The sequence below is a fragment of the Alligator mississippiensis genome, chromosome 16, assembly GCF_030867095.1.
Source record: "Alligator mississippiensis isolate rAllMis1 chromosome 16, rAllMis1, whole genome shotgun sequence".
Classification (NCBI taxonomy): Eukaryota; Metazoa; Chordata; order Crocodylia; family Alligatoridae; genus Alligator; species Alligator mississippiensis.
The window spans coordinates 14,376,061-14,392,647 of NC_081839.1; the positions used below are offsets into that span (position 1 = coordinate 14,376,061).

At 49.8% G+C, this 16,587-nt stretch overlaps 1 protein-coding gene and 1 long non-coding RNA gene across 2 annotated transcripts in view; one reads left to right on the forward strand and one right to left on the reverse strand.

Moving 5' to 3' along the window:
* Window positions 1-2,400: 2,400 nt before the first annotated feature.
* LOC132246579 (uncharacterized) lies at window positions 2,401-3,524 on the reverse strand. The gene is made up of 2 exons (XR_009457972.1): window positions 3,250-3,524; window positions 2,401-2,766 (listed from the first exon to the last, which is right to left on the reverse strand). It is a non-coding gene; the product is annotated as an uncharacterized LOC132246579 (long non-coding RNA).
* A 315-nt stretch (window positions 3,525-3,839) lies between these two features.
* The window catches only part of LOC132246578 (uncharacterized protein T26G10.4-like), a 35,451-nt gene continuing 22,703 nt past the window's right edge, over window positions 3,840-16,587 (forward strand). Inside the window, exon 1 of the mRNA XM_059719847.1 lies at window positions 3,840-10,187. The gene's annotated coding sequence lies outside the window, so the exon portion shown is untranslated. The remainder of the gene's footprint in view (window positions 10,188-16,587) is intronic.

Here is a 16,587-nt window from a genome sequence, read left to right on the forward strand (position 1 = left end):
ACAGGACGAGGGGCTTCCCATCAGGCCTGTGCTGTGAAAGCTTCACCCCTTGGCAGGGCTCCCAGACTTGCCCCCTCGCTCCCACAACAGAGCAGTGGCTCCCCAGACATGGCACAGTGCGAGGGGCTCTGGAGCGATACGAGCTGCGTTGGGCTCTGGGGCTGTTCCTATTTGTGGTGTGATTAACATGTACATGAACATGTGTCAGCAGCCTTAATCCCTGGCCGCTGAAACTGGTACGTCTGATGAATATTCAAAAATATGTATTACCTATGCTCGTGCTTGTAGGCAGGCAGTTAGACGGGCCAAAGCTACCATGGAGCTGAGGATGGCATCCCAAGTAAAAGACAACAAGAAATTGTTTTTTAGATATATTGGGAGTAAAAGGAAGGCCCAGGGAGGAAAAGGACCCCTACTCAATGGGCAGAAACAATTGGTGACAGACAGGGGGGACAAGGCTGAACTCCTCAACGAGTTCTTTGCCTCAGTGTTCCTAAGCGAGGGGCACGACAAGTCTCTCACTGGGGTTGTAGAGAGGCAGCAGCAAGGCGCCAGACTGCCATGCGTAGACCCTGAGGTGGTGCAGAGTCACTTGGAGGAACTGGATGCCTTTAAGTCGGCAGGCCCGGATGGGCTCCATCCGAGGGTGCTGAAGGCACTGGCCGACATCATTGCACAGCCACTGGCAGGAATATTTGAACGCTAGTGGCGCGCGGGCCAAGTCCCGGAGGACTGGAAAAGGGCTAACGTGGTCCCCATTTTCAAAAAGGGGAGGAAGGAGGACCCGGGCAACTATAGGCCAGTCAGTCTCACCTCCATCCTTGGCAAAGTCTTTGAAAAAATTATCAAGGCTCACATTTGTGAGAGCCCGGCAGGACAAATTATGCTGAGGGGAAACCAGCACGGGTTCGTGGCGGGCAGATCGTGCCTGACCAATCTAGTCTCTATGACCAGGTTACGAAACGCCTGGACACAGGAGGGGTGGATGTCGTATACTTAGACTTCAGGAAGGCCTTCGATACAGTATCCCACCCCCTACTGGTGAACAAGTTAAGAGGCTGTGATGTGGATGACTACACAGTCCGGTGGGTGGCGAATTGGCTAGAGGGTCGCACCCAAAGAGTCGTGGTGGATGGGTCGGTCTCGACCTGGAAGGGTGTGGGCAGTGGGGTCCCGCAGGGCTTGGTCCTTGGACCGATACTCTTTAATGTCTTCATCAGTGACTTGGACGAGGGAGTCAAATGTACTCTGTCCAAGTTTGCAGATGACACAAAGCTATGGGGAGAAGTGGACATGCCAGAGGGCAGGGAACAGCTGCAGGCAGACCTGGATAGGTTGGACAAGTGGGCAGAAAACAACAGGATGCAGTTCAACAAGGAGAAATGCAAAGTGCTGCACCTAGGGAGGAAAAATGTCCAGCACACCTACAGCCTAGGGAATGACCTGCTGGGTGGCACAGAGGTGGAAAGGGATCTTGGAGTCCTAGTGGACTCCAAGATGAACATGAGCCGGCAGTGTGACGAAGCCATCAGAAAAGCCAATGGCACTTTATCGTGCATCAGCAGATGCATGTCGAATCGGTCCAAGGAGGTGATACTTCCCCTCTATCGGGCGCTGGTCAGACCGCAGTTGGAGTACTGCGTGCAATTCTGGGCGCCACGCTTCAAGAAGGATGCGGATAACCTGGAGAGGGTCCAGAGAAGGGCAACTCGTATGGTCAAGGGCCTGCAGACCAAGCCCTACGAGGAGAGACTAGAGAAACTGGACCTTTTCAGCCTCCGCAAGAGAAGGTTGAGAGGCGACCTTGTGGCTGCCTTTAAGTTCATCACGGGGGCACAGAAGGGAATTGGTGAGGTTTTATTCACCAAGGCGCCCCCGGGGGTTACAAGAAACAATGGCCACAAGCTAGCAGAGAGCAGATTTAGATTGGACATTAGGAAGAACTTCTTCACAGTTCGAGTGGCCAAGGTCTGGAACGGGCTCCCAAGGGAGGTGGTGCTCTCCCCTACCCTGGGGGTCTTCAAGAGGAGGTTAGATGAGTATCTGGCTGGGGTCATCTAGACCCAGCACTCTTTCCTGCTTATGCAGGGGGTCGGACTCGATGATCTATTGAGGTCCCTTCCGACCCTAACACCTATGAATCTATGAATCTAGTTTGTTTCAGGCAACATTTATCTTTTGACTTCATAAATACGGATTTATAGATGACTTGACAGAGGACCAGAATGGATTACGTCTCAGCTCAAGTCACAATCCTTTCACCATCTACTTGTACAAAGGGAAACACTTGGACAGGACAGAACGCACCAGCTTGTGCTGTGGCCCCACCGTCCTTCCTGAGAGGCTATTTGTGACATCCAAGTAAATCACAACCACTTCCCTACAATAACAGTCTCCGCAGCCAGGTATGTCCATATTTTATTACACTTGTAAGAGTACAAGAGATTTTAGCTGAAAACATTCAGTGACGGCTCCTTTCATGCAGAATAGACAGAATAAACCACCAAGCGGGATCCCAGAGACAGCAGTGCTTTTGCTCCTCGCAGTGGTGAAAACGAAACGAGGGATAGTGGCCCCCGCTGAACTGTTCGGGCATGCACGTCTTTGCAACGTCAGAGAGGTCTCTTTGTGACTTATTGCCCGTTTCTCGGTGCCATTGTGCTGTAACAGCTTTGTACTCCGCAGTAGCCACGGGGGAAGACTACTGAAGCCCTGCTGTAGTCTGACACACAGGATCTCTCTCATCCCGCAGTCTATGAGGCAAGGCTGAAATGAAAGAAACCTACATGGGATATTTGCAGAGCCCGTGGGCCAGCTTTGCAATCCCCTGTGCCCTGTCCTCTTCTACCCAGCACGGGGACGGGCACCCCTCTCACAGCCCTGGTCCTACAACTACTCCTGACCCCCCACGCTTATCCAGAGACCCTGCATGTTAATCACTGGAAGGAAATGAAGGGGTTTCAGAAGTGTGCATGCTTAAAGCTGTGAAGTCAAAACTGACATCTCAAATCTAATCGAACTCGTCAGAAAACCGGACTATTGCTACTCCTCTAAACCGAAGTGACAAAGCCTGACAGCAAGTGTGCCAAATCCACTGGCTTGGAAGTAAAATGCCAGCATCGATGTCAGAAGCCGTGTGTGCAAAACAGGACACCGACTTGGAGGTTTTTAAAGCGCCCCTTGCAGACACGAACGGAGTTTATAGCCAAGAATCCCAAGTGCTACTGGCCAGCCCTCATCCACACCAACCACGCGCGAGTGAGGAGCCCGTCTCTGCGCGCCCCGCACGGCACGGCTCAAACACGCCGCACAACCCCTGCCGGCCGCCGCTCGCCCGCACTGCCCGGGGGGGGGGGCAGCGCCCAGCACAGCCCGCAGCGACACGGAGCCGGGCAGCGTCCCGCACCGCCGCTCCCGCCACGCAAGGGCGCCGTCGCGGTTGCACGCAGCAATCCGAGCCGCCGCGGCCAATGGGGAGCTCGCGCGGCACAACGGCGGGGGAGGAGCAAGGGGTTGGCGCGTGCGCAGCGCAGCGCAGCGCAGGCTGGGCGGCAGGAGCGGAGCGGAGCGGAGGCGGGAGTCACGTGCCCGCGCCCACGCCCCGCCCCGCTGGCGCTGGGGCCGGGACTGCGTCCGTCGCCCCCGCGGGCCAGAGCCGGGAAACGCGGCAGGAGCGGCGGGGGGGAGGGGGTGTCGCGGGCATGCGCGCTCGGCAGCAGCAGGCGGCGGAGGAGGAGGAGGAGGAGGAAGCGTGTCCAGGCCGCCTCAGGCCCGCTTTGACACCCTGCGGCACCGACGTGAGCGCTGGGGCAGCGCCGGCACCGCCCCGATGGAGGCCGGGTCTCTGCACAGCCGCAGGAGCCGGAGGGGCAGGAGCAGCGCGTTGTGGCCGGTTCGCACTCCAGAGCCGCCCCCCCCCGCGCAGACACGCGGCCCGGCTGCGCTAGAGTCCGGGACCGGGACTGGCGTCGTGAGACAGGGTCGTCCTGGGCTGCGAGGGGTTGCCCACGGGTGTTTGTACGAGGGGGGGCGCGGGTGCGGATATCCACATGCACACGTATGTGTATACGTGTACAAGTGTATATGTTGGTATACATATGTGGAAAGAGTGCGTGTGGCAATGCACATACACTTCTGCCTGTGCACACACCTGCATGTACACACACAAACACGTGCACACTGTGCACACAGTATGCACATGCACGCACGCTGTACCCTATATGCTGCAGGTGCACTGTGTGTATACACCTACACATGCAGATGCGTGAGCATGCATGTATGTATATACACACACACGCACACACACGTGCATGTATGTGGCTGCATGGGCTCACATACCGAGTGCGTGAGTGCGAGTCGAGCACCGGGTGGGTTTGAGCACTCGATCCCCAGAGCGGTGGGTGCGGGGGACAGAGTTTGGTGGAGTCGCCCTTTCCAATGAGATCCGTTTTAGCCCAGGGAGGTGAATCCGGGCGACCCCTTTCCCTGGAAGCTCATGGGCTCGTGCAGCCGTTGCTGGTGCTGTTCTTGTTTCCCCTGGCCCGTGCTGCCTGCCCTGCTGGACGGGCCCAGGTGTATGAGTTAAGGTTGGTTCAACACTTCAGTTTCTGCAGTAACCTTAGGAATGGTGTTGGTTGTGGTTTGTACCACGTAGACTCGCTGAATCAGAGATACGTCAGCTCTTGTAAGCATCTGGCAAAAATAATTTTTTTTCCTGCAACATCCCAAATAAAGAGACCTTACAAGATTGTCTTGGTACATGAAATGAGTAAGTCTCAGCTGGGCTCCTTTGTGATATTAGCTCTATTAGACATGTAAACACCTGCATGTGATTCACAAGACAAACCTCGAGGTTTCAGGTGGGAAGCCATAGCATCAGAAGCCGTTCGTATCTGCTGTGGTCTAAGCTCTTGGCAAGAGGTAGGGGTGGGAGTCAGTCTACTATTTTTCATAATGAAAAAATGAATGAAATTAGTTTTTGAAATGCAGGTGCCACAAAATTCAGGCAAGTTACAGAAGGGTGCCTGGAGCTGAAAAAGGCTGAGAAACCACTGTACTAGGTACAGGAAGCCACGATGATAGCTTTCTCTACAACATCAGCAACTGGATATATTTTTCATGCCTGTTAATGGGGACTGATTTCAGAAATGCTCCAGTGAAGACATTAAGTAGGACTGGAATTGTCTCCTTGTTTCTCCAGCACTTGACACTCCTCACTTCCCTCTCCAGCGCTCTGCGCTGTCTTCCCCAGGGCACTAAAGTTCCTGGTTATTTCCTGGTGTCAGGGCACTAAAGTTCCTGGCTTTGCTTACACAAAAAGTTGAACCAGTTTAACTCTGGTTTACTCAATCTGGTTAATTTAAGCTAGTGCACACCAATTCACAGGTGCTTTTCTAGGTGTAGCTTGTGCTGGTAACTTTTTAAAACTAATTTTAATTAAATAGGCACACTATCTGGCTAGGTGAGGCTTGAAACATTATTTCCCACACCCTTTGCACAGTCATGCATGCACATAGGAAAAGAAAAGAGAAAGTGCTTGATGAAGTTATGGAACCACTTTGATTCGAGTTAATTTACTACATATCTGCTCCCTGACATAGGAAGTTGCTTGGCTTACCTTTCTAGTAGGATCTATTCATTTAGCAATAGCAGTTATAATTACGCTTTAAAAATACTTACAGTAAAATCTGATTTCACATGCTCCTGCATTTCGGGGGGAGGGGAAAAATCTTGAAACTCACTTCTTGAATGAAACTTTCCATGTTTCAAAGCTCTCAAAGCTAAACAGAATTATTGAAAATTAGGGTTGGAAGGGACCTCAGGAGGTCACCTAGTCTAATGCCCTGCTTGAAGCAGGACTACCCCCAACTATATCACCCCACCAAGGCTTTTAAAATTTGCAAGTGAACATAAGTAATAGGTTTAGATGCCAAAAGTGAGTCCAGTAATGCAGTTATTTTAGTACTGTAGTGTATATGAATCATTGTGTTCCTGTTAACTTGAACATGTAGGAAGAATTATATTTGTCAATCTTCTTTTGTTAAATAGAAACCAAAAGACTTATCTAGGCAGAATTGTGGTGGGGGATATTTATTCCAGTTTTTGCTATAATTTTAAATCTTCCAATTTGAATGTTGTATCACTGGGATTTTTACCTTTAAATGGGTAAAGTATTGTTATGAAATACTGTATGATTCACACCCAAAGAGAAGGTACAATGTATTTTAAGGTTGGGAAATATAAGAGCAAATAGAAGAAAAAGTGTCTAGCCAAACCAATAATTACCCTTCCATGAATACTAGATTCTGTTTCTCACCTGTCTAAACCCTTTTCTCTGGTGAGATAGTATCATCTTTTTACATTAATCTTAGGATTTAGTGTGGGATAGTTTTAAAATTGCTCTTCTGTGTAAAATTAAGACTAACAGCCCTGATTTCCTCAGTTCTGAAAAAAGCCCCTCTTCTTCCTGATTTACATACCGTACTTAGAAACGTGTTTCTGTTTTAACAATGATTGATGGAGGTTGAGTGTTTTGCTTTTGTTTTGGCGAGTCTCTGCTTTTACATTGGTACGTGGTATCATAACTGATAGGTGATTTCCCTTGTGGAGTGGGGGGCGGGGTTCCAAAGAGGAAATCATCCACTATGAATGCTTTGGGCTTGATTCAGTACTCTGTGAAGTCAGTGAAAAGACTCCCATTCATCTCAGTGTCAGTTGGATTGGATCCTTAAAATGGCTTTTCTTGGGGAAACAAGAAAGATTAAAAATAGATTTAAAACAAAAAACAAGACGGATTAAAAATAGAATGAAAAATTTTGACTTTTAAGCTGCTAGTTCAGGTCTAGTAAAGGCTGGTAGGGAATAAAAGTCGTAACTGTTTGGGAACCTTTGGGCCTTTTTGAAGATAGGCTAGTATGATTTGTGGTGGAAAAGCATCAGACCCTACTTTCCAGCTTTTCTTGTGCTGTTTTCAAGGTTGCTTTGAAGACTGTTTGTTGGCTCTGTTAATATCTTTGGAAATGGTGATTTGTATTGGACATGGAACTTTTGTAACTCTTGGAAAGGATTTCTAACTGTATTGTCTACAGAACTAACCGTGGGTATTTTTACAGTCCAAAATGTGAACTAATTCACTAATTGAGAAATTAACTTTTTTTTCTTCTTCTTTCAGTGCTACAACGTGTTGTGAAGCATTTACAGCTGCTCCACTTGTGCATATTTTCAAACAGGCAGGATCTTTTGAAAACGATACCTAATGTTATATTATTAAAATGGCTATCCATACAAGGCTGAGTGTAAAAATGAAAATGCTGACAGGTATTTTTTTAATCTTTTGAAATTTTAACTAACATTTCATTGATATTTATGTTTTATTAATTATCTCTCTGAGCAAATATAAATTGCTGTATTATGCATCTACTAGACAAGGGTTGCTCAATTTCCAGGCCCTGGGCCAAATGCAGCCCCATGGAGCCATCGCATCTGGCTTGTGGGGCTCCCCATGGGTCTGGGGAATTGGCAGCAAGCGAGTGGTGGCCATGAACACAGCCTCCCCCCCACTTTCCCCTGCCAAATCCCCAAGCCCCAGTACCTGCATGGCTGGTCTGAGCCAAGCTATGCCTCTTTCCCCCGTGGGCCTGGGCCACGTTCCCCCACTTCGGGATCAGGGTTGGACCGTGTCCCCTTCCTTTCCTGCAGGGCCAGGTTGGGCCAGGCCACGCACTCTTTCCCTCCCTACAAGGTCACCTGGCTAGCCTTCTTTCCCTCTTCACAAGGATGGGTCAAGCTCCTTTCCCCATCAGGGCTGTGTTGAAGCCAGTTTGTCCCCCACCTGGCCAGATGGTGCCCACTCGTGCCAGAGCAGGAACACCTGGATCCAGCCCACGAATGTACTGGCCACTGACAGTCTGGCCTGCCGTGTGAAACTGTTGGGGCTGCACTGCACTATCGGTGGTCCATTAAACCAATTTTAAATAAACAAGTCATGGAATCACAGATTATGCGATCATAATTTTATCACTACTTTATATTTTCCTTTCAAAGGAAAAAATAGAAGTACTCTGTGACAGGCTCACAGCCACAGGGGCTGCCATGACACCCCTAGCGGCCTTGCTGCTCCTGCCTTGCTCCAGCCCTAATGTCACTCTCTCTCCATTGTTCACCAGCCGTGCCTTGCTCTTAATATTACAGGTTGATTCAAGGAGGCTGCTAGCAGGCCTTAGAGTGAGCCCGAATCCAGTAAGTTTCCACTGGGTCTGAGGCCCCGTTGGCCTCTATCCAGACATCCAACCTTGGTAGGTTCCTCTCGGCCTGACTACAGGTGCCCTACAGGGACCTAGCCTTCAGGGCAAACTGAGTGGTTCCTTTTCCTCCCCTACTCCACGCCCTAAGCCTCAGAGATGTTCTCCCTTTGATTTTCCTTCTTATACACTCTGGCCCCTTGAGCGCTCAGACCCCTCCCCCGCCCAGCCCTGGACACAGGTGGCTCTGGGCCTCTTGGACCTCGTGATCTGGGTCTCAGCCTTTTTTCAGTTCTGGGACCCCTCCCTGGGTCCCACCCTCAGTGTGAGGGCTCCTGGGATACTGGCTCTCTAAGCAAGCCTTGAGGCTGCACCCCCAGGGTTCAAGGCTAAACATAAATAAGTAACATCACCGCTGTCTGGCAGACACCTCAATCTTTAGAGGTGTAACATAAAGACCACTTGCCTGTAAACCCAGTCTTCCTCAGTCCAAGAAACTTGCCTCTGTTTCCAGACCTGTAGAGTTGTTCAGCCAAAATCCACTTCCCTTCAGGGACCCGGAGCCAGGAGTTCTGCACTGTGTAGTAGCTGGGGAGAAACGAACAGACTGGTGCAGACTCTGGGCTCATGTAGCTCCAGCCTGAGCCCTCTTCCAGCCAGGTGAGTCCCTCATTAGCTCCCCCCTGCCCCCTAAAAGCAGCCTCTCAGGCTGCTTGCTCTCCTAAAGGATCAGGCACATCCCAGTGCCCTGCTACATATTCTGTATACTAGATAACCATGATAGTTGATTACTGTGTTAATTATTTGTATGTCCTTCGATGAGGAGAGGTGACAATCCTGACTAAAGTTCTGTTGTAGCAGATGCTGTACAAACGCAAATAAAGACTTAAGGTGCGTGTAAATGAAATGAAAATTCCCGTTTGTGTCGACGCAACTGCATTTGTCACTGTGGCCTGTTTGTTAGTTCTTATCCTGAAAAGATATAGTCTGAAAAAGCTCCATTTGTATTCGAAGGCCAAGTCTGTGTGTGCATAGTTTTCGACAAATGAGCTGTTAAACTCAGTAAGACTATTAGCGCATGAGGCTAAATGTATGCATAATCATTTGCAGAAGTGGGGTGTGAAACTGTAGTTTTACAAATACACAGCAAAGCTAAGGCAGGTCTTACCTTTAAAGCAGCTAATCAATCTAGTATTATGACTTCATTCGCTTAGCTAGAGTAAACCAAACAAAGGAAATGAGACTTAATAGATACAGCATGGGATATTAGAGTTTTTACAGGTTAGTTTTATTTTGGTACTGTTTGTAGGCCACATTAGCCCACTGATTGCACTGGTTGTTGTGCAAACACACATGAGCTTCATGCTGATAAATTACTATTTTAAGCCTTGGGACCGTTCTCTCTCTCTTGGTTGGAGGATTTGGACCAAAAAGGAAAAACACAGGGAGGGGGGGACTTTGTGATTGAACAGAAGTGATTGAACAGAACAAAATCTGAAAAACGATTATGTAAGAATATCTTCTTTTACCACCTGTCATGATGTATAAATAGGCAAGAGGTCAGTTTGGCTTTTAAATTCAGGAGTAGTGTGTAGGTCTGGAATGAAAAAAAACACCCCATTTCTTCCACCTGTTCCCTTATATACTAAGCAAATTTGATTTAGAGAAAGAAGGGTTTTGTTTTTACTAAAACTGCATTTAACCTTGACCTGGCAATCGCATAGCATCATAGCTCTTAACTTATTTGGATATTTGATTACTGTAACTTAAAAAAAAATTAAACATGTAGGAATTAAGAACTGTAAAGTAATAGGTAGTGTGTTATTTTATCATCTCAGGTTCAAGCAGGACAGTTTCAGGAAAGTATGACTTGAGAGAGGCAGCCAGGCAGACAATCCAAATGCTTCAGTTGGCAGGATGAAGTGATATGCTAATGTAAGAGAAAAGGTGGGTGTACAATGGCAAGGAAATAAATGCCCATTAAAGAGATGGGAGGTCTAGGACAGTGGTTCTCAACTTTTTTTGTACCAGGACCTATTTATGAAGATTAGTGACCAGTCCCGACCTGCCTTCCCCCAGCCCTGCTAAAGGGAGCCCCCAGCTGCCCCTGTGCCATCCGGGCCGAAGTCCCGCAGTTTGTGCGGATTTCAGCGGAGAGAGTCCAGCCCCAGCACAGGCTGGAGGGAGGAGGGGAGGCCTGTGGCGGCCCCCCCTGCCCTGGTCTGGGGCTGCCATGCCTCACCAGGCAGCCTGGTCACGGTCCCTCCAGCGCGTCCCCCAGCAGCGTCTCCCAGTTGCTCTGCCCATACAAGTATGAGCACCAGCCCAAGTGCCACCAGCCCACCTATGCAGCTCCCCCCGATGCCTCCTTCTCTTGCTGAAGGGGCAGGTGCCTACCCCTCCCGTCCCCCCTGCCCTGATACAGCCTTGGCGCCCGGCTATCTTCCCCCATATCTGGCAGGTGCCCATCCCCCCTGCGCGCGCACGCACGCACGCACACACACACACACACACACAGACACACACAGTCCCCAAGTCCCGGACCTCCAACCCCCACTGATCATACACTTCCCTGCATCCAGCCATTGGTGCTACTCCCAGGACCCTGCCTGGGTGCATGCAGGCCCTGGGGATGTGTGTGCAGAGACATGTGTGCCTGCTGCCTCCAGTCACCCAAGCAGTGACTTGCAGGCAGGCTGGAATGAAGGTTGTGTATGGGGAATGACAAGCTAGATGTGTGTGGAATGAAGGGCTAGCTCGGAAGAAGATGACGTTGGGAGAGATTGGGAGTGGAGGGGGCGAGGTGGATTCTTTGCTAGTGAGCTTCCCTGGGAGTCAGGCAGCGTGGGATAGCTAGAATCTTCCTGCGAGCCCTGCTGTAAGTGCTCGGATTCAATGCTTGCAAGCATAATAAATATTGTTATAGCGTTTTGATGATAGTGTTAGAGCACGGGTGCTCAACCTCTGGTCCTTGGGCCAATTGCAGCCTGTGGAGCTACGATACCTGCCCCATTGGGCTCCCCACAGTTGGGATATTTGGCGGTTTCTCACCTGTCTAAACTCTTTCCTTCGGTGAGGCACCCCCCTCCCCCCCCATTGCCGATGGATTGGGTTCTTGTCATGCCTGTACCTTTCCTCCCTCCATGGGCTTCGATTGGGGCTGGCCAAAAATCCCTTTTCATGCTGGATCAGGACGGGGCTGCGCCCTACCCCCCTCTGGACAGCTGGATGGGACCCTGTCATAAACTCCTTGGGCCCCAGATTGGAACCACTGACTGCGTACTGCTTGCACATGGATTGGGCACTGTCCATCCGTCTCACCAGACAAAAAGGTTGAGCACTCTTTGTTAAGAGTGGTGTTTTAGCTGTGATGATCCAGGAAGTATGCAAAAGGCAAGGATTTTTTGGGTGTGGTGACTTTTATTGGACCAACTGCACGGTTGGAATTAAATTTCTCTTCAATGTCTTCATCAGCGACTTGGACGAGGGAGCGAAGTGTACTCTGTCCAACTTTGTGGATGACACAAAACTGTGGGGAGAAGTGGACATGACGGAGGGCAGGGAACAACTACAAGCAGACCTGGACAGGTTGGACAAATGGGCAGAAAACAACAGAATGCAGTTCAACAAGGAGAAATGCAAAGGGCTGCACCTAGGGAGGAAAAATGTCCAGCATACCTACTGCCTAGGGAATGACCTGCTGGGTGGCACGGAAGCGGAAAGGGATCTCGGAGTCCTAGTAGAGTCCAAGATGAACATGAGTCGGCAGTGTGACGGAGCCATCAGAAAATCTAATGGCACTTTATCGTGCATCAGGAGATGCATGACGAACAAATCCAAGGAGGTGATACTTCCCCTCTATTGGGCGCTGGTCAGACTGCAGTTGGAGTACAGTTGGAGTGCAGTTTTGGGCGCCACGCTTCAAGAGGGATGTGGATAACCTGGAGAGGGTCCAGAGAAGGGCCACTCATATGGTTAAGGGCTTGCAGGCTAAGCCCTACAAGGAGAGACTAGAGAACCTGGACCTTTTTAGCCTCCGCAAGAGAAGGTTGAGAGGCGACCTTGTGGCTGCCTATAAGTTCATCATGGGGGCACAGAAAGGAATTGGTGAGGTTTTATTCACTAAGGCGCCCCCGGGGGTTACAAGAAATAACGGCCACAAGCTAGCAGAGAGCAGATTTAGATTGGACATTAGGAAGAACTTCTTCACAGTTCGAGTGGCCGAGGTCTGGAACGGGCTCCCAAGGGAGGTGGTGCTCTCCCCTACCCTGGGGGTCTTCAAGAGGAGGTTGGATAGGCATCTAGCTGGGGTCATCTAAACACAGCACTCTTTCCTGCCTATGCAGGGGGTCGGACTCGATGATCTATTGAGGTCCCTTCTGACCCTAGCATCTATGAATCTATAAGTTAGATAAGCTTTCAAACACAAGATTCATAAATAAATAGATTCATAGATGCTAGGGTTGGAACGGACCTCAACAGACCATTGAGTCTGACTCTCTGTCTAGGCAGGAAAGAGTGCTGGGGTCAGATGACCCCAGCCAGATGCCTATCCAGCCTTCTCTTAAAGACTCCTAAGGTAGGGGAGAGCACCACCTCCCCTGGAAGCCCATTCCAAATTTTGGCCACCGTTACTGTGAAGACATTTTTTCTGATATCTAGCCTAAATCTGCTCTATGTCAGTTTGTGACCATTGTTCCTTGTTACCCCAAGAGGCGTCCTGGTGAACAGAGCATCTCCGGTTCCTTGCTGCGCCCCCCTAATGAATTTGTAGCTGGCCACAAGATCACCTCTCAGCCTTCTCTTGTGGAGGCTGAAGAGGTCCAGGTCCCTTAGTCTCTCCTCATAGGGCTTATCCTGTAAACCCTGAACCGTACAAGTGGCTCTCCTCTGGACCCTCTTGAAGCTGTCCACATCCTTCTTAAAGTAAGCCGCCCAAAACTGGACGCCATACACCAACTGCAGTCTGACCAGTACCGCATAGAGGGGAAGTGTCACCTCCTTGGTTCTAGTTGTCATGCATCTGCTGATGCACGATAAAGTGCAGTTAGCTTTGCTGATGATTTCGTCACACTGACGACTCATATTCATCTTGGAGTCCACTAGGACTCCGAGATCCCTTTCCGCTTCTGTGCTGCTGACAGGGTCATTTCCTAGCCAGTAGGTGCGCTGGATATTTTTACGTCCTAGGTGCAGTACTCTGCACTTGTCCTTGTTGTACTGCGTCCTGTTGTGTTCAGCCCACTTTTCCAACCTGTCTGGGTCTGCCTGCAGTCATTCCCTACCTTCCAGAGTGTTTACTTCACCCCACAATTTAGTATCATCTGCAAACTTGCACAGAGGACACTTCACGCCCACATCCAAGTCACTGATGAAGACACTGAAGAGTACAGGTCTGAGGACTGAGCCCGGTGGGACCCCACTACCCAGATGCTTCCAGGTCGATACTGACCCATCAGCTACCACTCTCTGGGTGTGACCTGCAAGCCAATTTGCCACCCGCCGGACCGTGTAAACATCTAAGTCACAGCCTCTTAATTTATTTAAGAGAATGGGATGAGATACCGTATCGAAGGTCTTCCTAAAATCCAAAAAAACAATATCCACCTCTACTTCTGCATCACCATTTTGTGACCTGGTTATAAAATGAAACCAGATTAGTCAGGCATGATCCACCTGCTATGGATCAATGCTGGTTGCCCTGCTGCAGTATTTTTCCCGCTGGACTCCCACAAATATGATCCTTAATAATCTTTCCACAGACTTTTCCAAGGGTGGAGGTGAGGCTGACTGGCCTATAATGACTTGGATCCTCTTTCCTCCCCTTCTTGAAAATGAGGACCACATTGGCCCTTTTCCAGTCCTCTGGGACCTGACCCGAATGCCACGAGTGCTCAAACAGCCGTGCCAGTGGTTCTGCTATGACACCGGCAAATGCCTTTAGTACTCGCGGGTGCAGCGCATCTGGGCCTGCTAACTTAAACACATCCAGTCCATCCAAGTGACTCTGCACCACGTCAGCGTTGACAGTTGGTAGGCTGGTATCCCTCTGATCCCATCTAAGAACCTGTTAGGAGACTGATCTTGACCCTTGTTCAAGGACACTGAGGCAAAAAACTCATTGAATAGCTCAGCCTTGTCCCCCCTGTCTGTCACTAATCGGTCCTGTTTCTTCAGTAGGGGTCCTGTGCTGCCCTGCGCCTTCCTTTTACTCCCTACATACCTGACAATAGACTTCTTGTTGTCTTTAATTTGTGTTGCCAGCCTCAGCTCTGTAGTTGCTTTGGCCTTTCTAACTGCCTCCCTGCAAGTGCGGGCCAAGTAGATACACTCCTCCTTGGTAGCTTCCTCCTGCTTTCACCACCTATATGCCTTCTTTTTTATTTTTTTTGCCCTTAGGCTTTTCTGGATGTCTGTGTTTAGCCAAGGAGGTTTTTTGTCCCCTTTCTCCCCTTTCCCTCGCACTGGGATCATCTCCCTCTGTGCCTGAAGGATCGCTTCCTTTAGGAACGACCACCCTTCCTGGACTCCCATCTCGCCAATACTCCTATCCTGCAGTGCATCGCTGATTAAACTGAGCACGCTGAAGTTAGCCTTCCTAAAGTCAAGCACCTCCACCCTATTATTATCTTACCCGCTCTACACCGTATGATGAATTTGATTGAGTGAGTGGTGGTCACTGTCCCCAAGGTGACCACGGATCTGTAGTTCCCCTACCAGGTCATCCCGCATAGCCAACACCAAGTCCAGTGGGACCATATACTTCCTGCGTTAGGTGAACGGTTGGATTTGGCTGACTGCTCTTCCCAGCAGATGTCAGGGTAGTTTAGGTCCCCCATGACAACCATGTCCCTAAACTGTACGGCCTTTGAGAGCTGCCTCAAGCATTCCCAGTCTAGCTCTGCTCCTTGATGTGGTGGTCTGTAGCAGACCCCCATCACCAGGTCCCTTTCCCCTTGACCTCCGTGTGTCCTAACCCACAATGCTTTAACTTTCTCTTAAGACTCCCTTCTGTGCACTCACCTGAACACTGAAGACAATGATGCTGATGCGCAGTTCAGACTCCTCCTGCTCTCCCCTCAACTAAATAGGGATGGGAGAAAACCCCTTCCCACTTCCCTACAGCTGGCCCAGCTCACCTTGCTGCTGCTGCTGGTTCCTTACCACCGCACAGGAGCGAAGGGTGCACACATGCTTGCTTCAGCATCCCAACTAAAAGTTAAATGCTCTAGGTGAGGCTTGAACTCACAACCTTAGCCTCACTTCCCCAGTGCTGTTTTATAAGTATCACATGCTAACCCACCGCACCACGAGAGCTGAGCTAAAAGGTTCTTTGTCACTATTTTAGAGCATTTGTTTAAAGTAATTGTATCTCTGCTATTGGCTTTTGGATTTAATAAAGGCATTTGAACTGAATTACTGACACGCTCAATCAAATTCTAACACAACATACAGGGCGCATCTACATGTGTCACTATGGCAACTTTACTGTGCTGTATGTGTGGCACATGATTATTTTTAGCCGCTACTTCACCGTAGTGACGCGCTATACCAGAGGAGCGTGTTGCAATGGGGACGTAGCTGCTGTTTGCGTGCAGATGCCCATGGATGCTACATCGCCAGTTTTGTTTCTTATACTGCTGTTTTTCCAAATGTTTCTAATAAATCATAGAAAACTAGGGTTGAAAGGGGTTCCAGTAACTCATCTAGTCCAAGCAGGACCATCCTTAATTTGATCGTGCCAGAGATTTGTCGAGCCGGGCCTTAAAATCCTCCAAGAGTCCACCACCCTCTAGATAAGCCGTCCCAGTACTTCACCAATCTTTAGTCAGAAAGTTTTTCCTAATCTCCAACTTGTTCACATCCCTTCTGTAGTAGAGGGCACAAAACTGAACACAGTACTCCACATGTAAGCTCACCAGTGCAGAATAGTGGGGAATAATGACTTCCCTCAGTGCTGACAACACTCCTACTAATGCAGCCCAGTATGCGGTTAGCCTTCTTGGCAACAAGCACGCACTGTTGGCACCTATTCAGCTTATTGTCCACCGTAACCCCCAGGTCCTTTTCTGTGGAGCTGCTGCTTAGCCAGTTGGTCCCAAGCCTGTAGCGGTGCATGAGACTCTTCTGTCCTAAGTTCATTACTTTGCACTTCTTCTTCTGGAGCTTTGCCTTTTTCCCCTGCATGGCTGGTTTGAGGCCTGGCCATTCTTCCTTCCATGGGATTGCCGTGGGGATGGGCACACCCCCAACCTGCCGCTGTAGTGGGGCCTTGTCAAGCCCCTTGGGCTCGGGTTGAGGCTGACAAAGCCCCCTTTCTGCGCTGTCTTGGGGCTGGCGTGCCCCC